The sequence below is a fragment of the Vicia villosa genome, linkage group LG6 (assembly GCF_029867415.1).
Source record: "Vicia villosa cultivar HV-30 ecotype Madison, WI linkage group LG6, Vvil1.0, whole genome shotgun sequence".
Taxonomy (NCBI): domain Eukaryota; kingdom Viridiplantae; phylum Streptophyta; class Magnoliopsida; order Fabales; family Fabaceae; genus Vicia; species Vicia villosa.
The window spans coordinates 13,440,843-13,448,361 of NC_081185.1; the positions used below are offsets into that span (position 1 = coordinate 13,440,843).

The 7,519-nt window shown below is 38.5% G+C and overlaps 1 long non-coding RNA gene across 1 annotated transcript; it reads left to right on the forward strand.

The window, feature by feature from the left end:
- Positions 1-4,846: 4,846 nt before the first annotated feature.
- Positions 4,847-5,914, forward strand: LOC131611245 (uncharacterized). Its single transcript, XR_009286802.1, has 3 exons — positions 4,847-5,138; positions 5,217-5,518; positions 5,659-5,914. It is a non-coding gene; the product is annotated as an uncharacterized LOC131611245 (long non-coding RNA).
- Positions 5,915-7,519: the final 1,605 nt, after the last annotated feature.

The following is a 7,519-nucleotide window of genomic DNA, read 5'->3' on the forward strand; positions in this document are numbered from 1 at the left end:
TGTGAATCCCGCTACTCCATGCTCGAGAAGACGTGTTGTGCTTTGGCCTGGGCTGCCAAACGTCTCCGCCAGTACATGATTCGACATACTACTTGTTTGATCTCTCATATGGATCCAATCAAGTACATCTTTGAGAAGCCTGCCTTAACCGGGAGGATTGCCCGTTGGCAGATGTTGTTATCAGAATATGACATTGAGTATCACGCACAGAAAGCCGTGAAAGGAAGCGTTCTAGCTGAGCACCTGGCTCACCACCCACTCAATGGTCATGAATCAACCAGTTTTGACTTTCCGGACGAGGACGTCATGTACCTCAAGATGAAAGATTACGATGAGCCACTACCAGACGAAGGACCTGAGATAGGATCCCAGTGGGGCTTAATCTTTGATGGAGCTGTCAATGCTTATGGACGAGGAATTGGGGCAATCATTGTTACACCTCAGGGTACCCATATTCCATTTACTGCCAGATTAACTTTCAAATGCACAAACAATGAGGCCGAATATGAAGCTTGCATCATGGGTCTCGAAGAAGCCATGGATCTAAGAATCAAACACTTGGATGTATACGGAGATTCTGCTTTGGTCATCAATCAAATCAAAGGAGAATGGGAAACACGCCAACCGGGGCTAATTCCTTACAAAGACTACGCGAGAAGATTGTTACCATTCTTCGACAGGGTAGATTTTCATCACATTCCTCGTGAAGAAAACAATTTGGCTGATGCATTAGCCACACTCTCTTCCATGATTAGGATAAATCATTGGAATGACATTCCTCGGATCGATGTTATGCGCCTGGATAGGCCCGCTCATGTGTTCACAGTAGAAGCAATCATCGACGACAACCCGTGGTATCACGACATCAAGAACTTTCTTCAAAAGCAAGAGTACCCTCCTGGGGCGTCAAAGAAAGATAGAAAGACTTTGAGAAAGTTAGCTTGTAGATTCTTCCTAAATGAAGATGTTCTGTACAAGAGAAACTTCGACATGGTTCTGCTCAGATGCGTTGACAGAAAAGAAGCAGAAATACTCATGAGAGAAATACATGAAGGTTCCTTTGGTACTCACACCAATGGACACACCATGACAAGGAAAATACTGAGAGCAGGATATTATTGGCTGACGATGGAGTCAGATTGCTACCAGTACGCAAAGAGGTGTCACAAATGCCAGATCTACGCCGATAGAATTCATGTGCCACCATCTCTTCTCAACATACTCTCTTCCCCTTGGCCTTTCTCCATGTGGGGAATCGACATGATTGGAATGATCGAACCAAAAGCGTCTAACGGACATCGCTTCATCTTGGTAGCCATAGACTATTTTACCAAATGGGTTGAAGCAGCTTCATATGCAAACGTTACAAGACAAGTTGTCGTCAGGTTTATCAAGAATCACATCATCTGTCGCTACGGCATTCCTAGCAAGATAATCACTGACAATGGGTCAAATTTGAATAACAAAATGATGGAGGAGCTTTGTGAAGAATTTAAGATTGAACATCACAACTCATCTCCTTACAGGCCAAAGATGAATGGAGCTGTAGAAGCAGCTAACAAAAACATCAAGAAAATCATTCAGAAGATGGTCATCACTTACAAAGATTGGCATGAAATGCTCCCGTATGCTCTTCATGGTTACCGTACATCAGTACGTACTTCGACTGGAGCAACTCCTTTCTCCCTTGTATATGGCATGGAGGCAGTCCTACCTATAGAGGTTGAGATCCCATCAATGAGAGTCTTGATGGAGGCAAAATTAATAGAAGCCGAGTGGTGTCAAAGCAGATTCGATGAACTGAACTTAATCGAAGAAAAGCGCATGACAGCTTTATGCCACGGACAGCTATATCAACAAAGAATGAAGAAAGCTTTCGACAAAAAGGTTCGACCTTGCACAATCAAAGAAGGCGACCTTGTACTCAAAAAGATTCAATCTTTTCTCACAGATTCGAGAGGGAAATGGACTCCCAATTATGACGGCCCCTACGTGGTCAAGAGAGCTTTCTCTGGAGGAGCCTTAATACTCACGACTATGGATGGAGAAGAATTCACCCGTCCTGTGAACGTCGACGCAGTCAAGAAATACTTCGCCTAAATAAACAAAAAGAACAGCTCGCTAAGTTGAAAACTCGCAAAGAGCGGCTTAGGCAAAAAAGAGCGTCTCGGTGAATCGAAAACCCGAAAGGGCGATTCAGGCAAAAGTTATAGACATAAAAAAATAAACAATCAATCCCGGTAAACTTAAAACCCGAAAGGGGTAGTTTACGCAAAAGTTAGGGATATATGGCAAGTAACTGTGTTCAGGACAAACTTGATCATTCAAAATCCATAGCGGAGTGTCGCTACCGCGAAAAATGGAATCAGAGTCGCCACTAATATATTTATCCCATAAGGGAAAGGAATATCAGAAAACCTAACTCAGAATAAGAACAAGGTCTTTCGACCAGAGAACAGGGAACGGGAGTCGGTTACGCGAGGGGAAGGTGTTAGCACCCCTCACGCCCATCGTACTCGATGGTATCCACCTATGTTTGTTTCTATCTAAAGGGTGTCTAATGTCTAAAACCTAAATGCAAATGAATGAAAAAGAAACACGGGGAAAAGAAGGAATTATTTACAAGTGTGTTCGCTTAGGCCCCGCGACCCAATGCCTACGTATCCTTTTCAGGAATCAGAACGACCGTAGTTCGGCTCCATAGTTTCCATTTGTTTTGTGTTTTTTAGTTGAACAGCGGTTAAGGTCACAATCCACGATGCTCGACCTTTGGAGACTTATACGCCTAGTTTTGGAAAGGACTTAACTTGTTCTTAAGCGCCTAACAAGGCAAAAGAAAATGAACTTGGGTTTGTGTTTTTTATGTAACTACATGATAAACAAAACCCAATACAAGGTTTCGCACCACTTCATTACTTTGTTTTAATTCGAGCCTTTATTAAGTGTTTTGAATGTTTTTGGTTGGGTATTTTTTAAGGGAATTGACTTTGCGATTAGAATCACATAAAATGTATAATGATTGAGAAGCAGATTAGGGAATGAATCCCACTCACTTCTATCCCATTATGTAATGATCGAGAAGCAGATTAGGGAATGAATCCCACTCACTTCTCTCCCATTAATTAATGTTTGAGAAACAGATTAGGGAATGAATCCCACTCATTTCTCTCCCATTAAGTAGTGACTGAGAAACAGATTAGGGAATGAATCCCACTCATTTCTATGCCACTAAGTGATTGAGAAACAGATTAGGGAATGAATCCCACTCATTTCTCTATCACTTTCTTAATGTGATTCGCCTCTTTATTTATTAATGTTTTAAAGTTGAAAAGAAAAAGAATGAACAAAAGGGAACTAACCTATTCTCTAATCTAAGTTATTCTAATCTAAGTCTAATGGCCCTAAGGTCAAGGATAACTATCCTAACCTATCTCAATTCCTCTTAACAAAGAAGGAAGAGTCTAAGGGAACATGGCAGAAGAATGGAGTTACAACTCCAACAAGATAAGAAGAGAGCCCTAGGGCAGTAGCAAATCAAGGAAATAAGTGTCCTAAATCAAACACAAAAGCCATATGGCACTACACGAAAATATTCACAAAGAGTTACCAAAGTATCGCATAAATCGTCACTTAACAATTAGCGAACAAACATCCATTAATCAAAACAAAAAGCAAATGAAAACATGAACAAAGCTTAAAGTCAGTAGCAATTAGTTCATTTATAGGTCCAAGACCTTATACCAATCTATGTTAGTCAATTAACTTGAAACAAACGAAGTTCTAACAAAACTATACGAAACTAGGTCAAAACTAGTTAATAGAATTCAAATTAGGAGTGAAGTTAGAAAGATGTATTTACATGGTAGAAGTCAGTAGCTAATGACCTCTAATAGGTGTCTAAACAATCATGGAATCAAGTCACAAAGTCTCATACAAAATTATAGGTCATTTGGACAAGTTTTGATACAATCGTTAGCCAAAAGCAAGTTATTTACATGCGAGAAAGAAAAATCGAGTAAAATAAGAAAACATGACTTGAAAAATTCAATTCCAGGTCCTAGGACCTCTAAACATCCCTACTTATATGTACCAAAAGAAACTAAGTCAATTGCATAAAGGCAAAGCAAATTATAGGTCAAATTCACACGGTTATCCGTTTGGGAACGTACATAAATCGGGTATAGAAAATCTAATGAAAACCTAACCAAAACATAGAATTAGACTTTTATTTTTTTCACACAATATGGTATATGAGTCTACTGATATCACACAAAAGATGGCAATTAAATTCTACTCCTAAGGTATTAAACAAAATTAATTTGCAAAACCGATCAAACTTGAAACATTATGAACATATTCAACAAAATGGCCCAACAAAAATAGTAAATCAAACCACAAAAATCCACAAAAATTATGACAATTACCTAAACACAAAATTCAATCTAAAACATATTTTTGCACATTTTTTATCTCAATAGAACCTGGATTGCTAAACAAAAACTAGAGAAGAAACAATTTGCAAAAGGAGAAAAATCTAACAACACAGGGGGGTGCAGAAGCAAAAATGAAATGCATTGGATTTACACTAGGACGCGTTTTGGGCCTTGTCCTGGGGGTGTGGAAATAGCAATTTCATGGAAGGCCTAATGGAGATTCAATCCATCTTCATATTTTGTTTGATCCAATTCAACCATTCTTCAATTTTATTATCCAATTATTATTGCTGATTAATCCCTAATCAAAGTCAAATAATCCAGACCTTATGATATTAATCCCTAATTAAACCTAATGATCAGACTTTATGACATTAATATAATTAACATTAACATAATATACTAATTATAATAATAAACAAAAGGGGATAGGGTTAACATTTGTGACCTTTCACCTTCACGTCTTCTTCCCCTCTCTCGACTCAGAACGCGGCGGCCGGAGAACTAACGTTCTCTTTCTCCGTCAAACAACGAACTCTCTCATCTCCTCACCGATTCCGTTCTCAAATCTTGCTCTCACCTCTCCGATTCCATAACTCAAACTCCGGTCTCAATCTCGTCTCTCTCTAATTCGACATGGCTCCGACGACCTTTCAAGCTCGTTGGAGATGACGAGGAAATCCGATAAATTCCTCAAGAACTCAGGTGAGATTCACTGTTCATTCCTCTGCTCGTTTTCTTCTATCTTTTGATTTGTCTTCGTTTGCATTTTTGTTGGTGCAGTGTTGCTGAAACGAATCGATTATTGAGGTAGAGTGATCTTTGAAGATGAAGAATCAAGAAGCGATTATGGAGATGATGAAGAATTGGCTTTTTGGATTTTCTGCAGGTTGAATATTGGTGATTGAATGAATGAAGATAGATGAAGATTGGGGAAGAAGATTGAAATATTGGTGATGAAGGAGATTCAAGGTTGAACCATGGAGATTCTGAGATGAAGAAGATTGAATGGGAATTGAGAGTGAAGGATGAATGGAAGTGAAGGGCATTGAGAAGTGAAGAGTTCTGTTTATATAGAGTTTCAGGTTTGGTTTTCCTTTCTCATTCTCTTATGGTTCAGTTTCTGTTAGAGATCTTTTTCTTCTTGTGAATTCTGTTATGCTATGCCTCTCCTTTTTGTTATGCGAATTTTGTTTTTTGAGTCCTCTTCGAACCTTCTGCTCAGAGAAAAATGGTGGAGAAACCAACTGAAGAATGATGAAGATGTTATATGGAGAAGATGAGAGAATGGAGAAGTGGAAGATTGAAGATGTGAAAATGGCGTCCCCGATTGAATGGAGGAGGAGCAGAATATATAGGTGAGTCTCTTCTTGGCTTTTCTTCTGAAATTCTGTTGTGGAGTGTAACTGATCTGAAAATTAGTTAGGATAGGTGGTTAGGCTGTAACTGAATCGGTTATGGGTTGGTTTAGTTAGTTAGGGTTGAAAGTTAGGGAAGTTAAGTTCTGTTTGAAAAATGTTGCAGTGGGTTTAGAATATATGTATGTGAATTGTCATGAAGAGTTTTTAGGTTTTATTTTGGTTTTGTAATGAAGATTGGTTAAAACAAATATGCGGGGCTGGTTGTATTTGTAAGGTGCAAAACTGATATGTGTATTTCTCTGATTTTCCTCTCTTTTTTTGTTAAATATTTTTGACGGTCGAAGTCTTGGATGTCATACTAGATGAATGATTAACATAAGATCTTGTTGTTCTCCCTGTGATCTTAGGGTGAGAGGTTTGTTTAGAACCTTTGAATTGGGTGACTTGCTGCGAACTTCATTTGACTCACAGATCCATCGTTCTCCGGTCTGATACGATTCTTTCTTGCAGGGTAATTGAAGACTAACTCAAATTGGGGAGGACTGCTAATGAAGTTCGAAACTGTGAGCAAATACTCGGTTAATCCCGCTGGACCAGAATTATATGGTACCTTTTGTCACTGTCAGGGTCGGTTGTGGGGTTAGTTAAATTAGTGAAAAGGGCTGAAGGTTAACAAGAGGGTTAGCTGCAAATTAAAACAGTTAGGGTAAGTTAAAGGGCTGTTGATTAAAGTCGTTATGTGGTACATTTGTTTCGGATGTTGCAGGGCTATGGGACTGTCTTTAATTGTGAGTCTGTACACCAATTGAAATGTGTATGGTTGTTGACTTATTTGATGCTGTGAGTGCAGGTATATATGCAGTTGATGTGGAACTGGTGTGGTTCTGGAAATGAAGAAAAATTGGTGACTTAGAGCTTTGATCATGGAGAAAGAAAGTGATAAAGATTTTGAAAAGTGATAGGTTTAGGAGAGTCAACTTGTAAAAGAAAGTCGAAGGGTCAATTGTATTCTTATTGTAACTTTTTATGTAATTCTATTTGGATTTTTGTAATAGATTTTGAATGGAACTTGAATGGATAATTGTAATGAACTTTTGTGATCTTTTTGTAATGGGTATTTGAATGGATGTATGAATTGGAATTTGATAGTATGATTCAAACACTTGAATAGTGATTGGTGTTCATATGACTTAGGCTTGAAATTCGGATGATAATGAGCAGAAAAATGTACGGATCTTGAATGAGTGGTTGAATGAATTTGAATAGAATTGCGCCAATGCTTAGCACATCTTTTTGATGAATAACCATGCATGCCTTAGTCTTGTAACAGGAATACCAAGCACTTCCGATTACTCTCTTTTTATTTATCTACGCAAACCCACTTCAAGTTTTAATGAATAATCTCAGGTCCACTTAATAAACCTTCACTTCCAAACTTCAACCACAAGTCTTGAATCATTAATTCTCGAGATCTCAATTAACCCACAATAAATGAACAGGTCAACCTCTTTTGCCATTGCCCTTGTATTTCAACCCACCACAACAGTAATGCCTTGAGGAATTCTTGAAGAAGATAAGAATTGAAGCGCATAAGAACATATCGACATGAAATCCGATGAATCCCAGTCGAATTAATGATTGCAGACACCATATATAAAACCCATATTCCTCTTGCCCTTGGTGAATCTTCATAGAGGAAAACCTCGTAGCTTTAGGAGAAAGAAA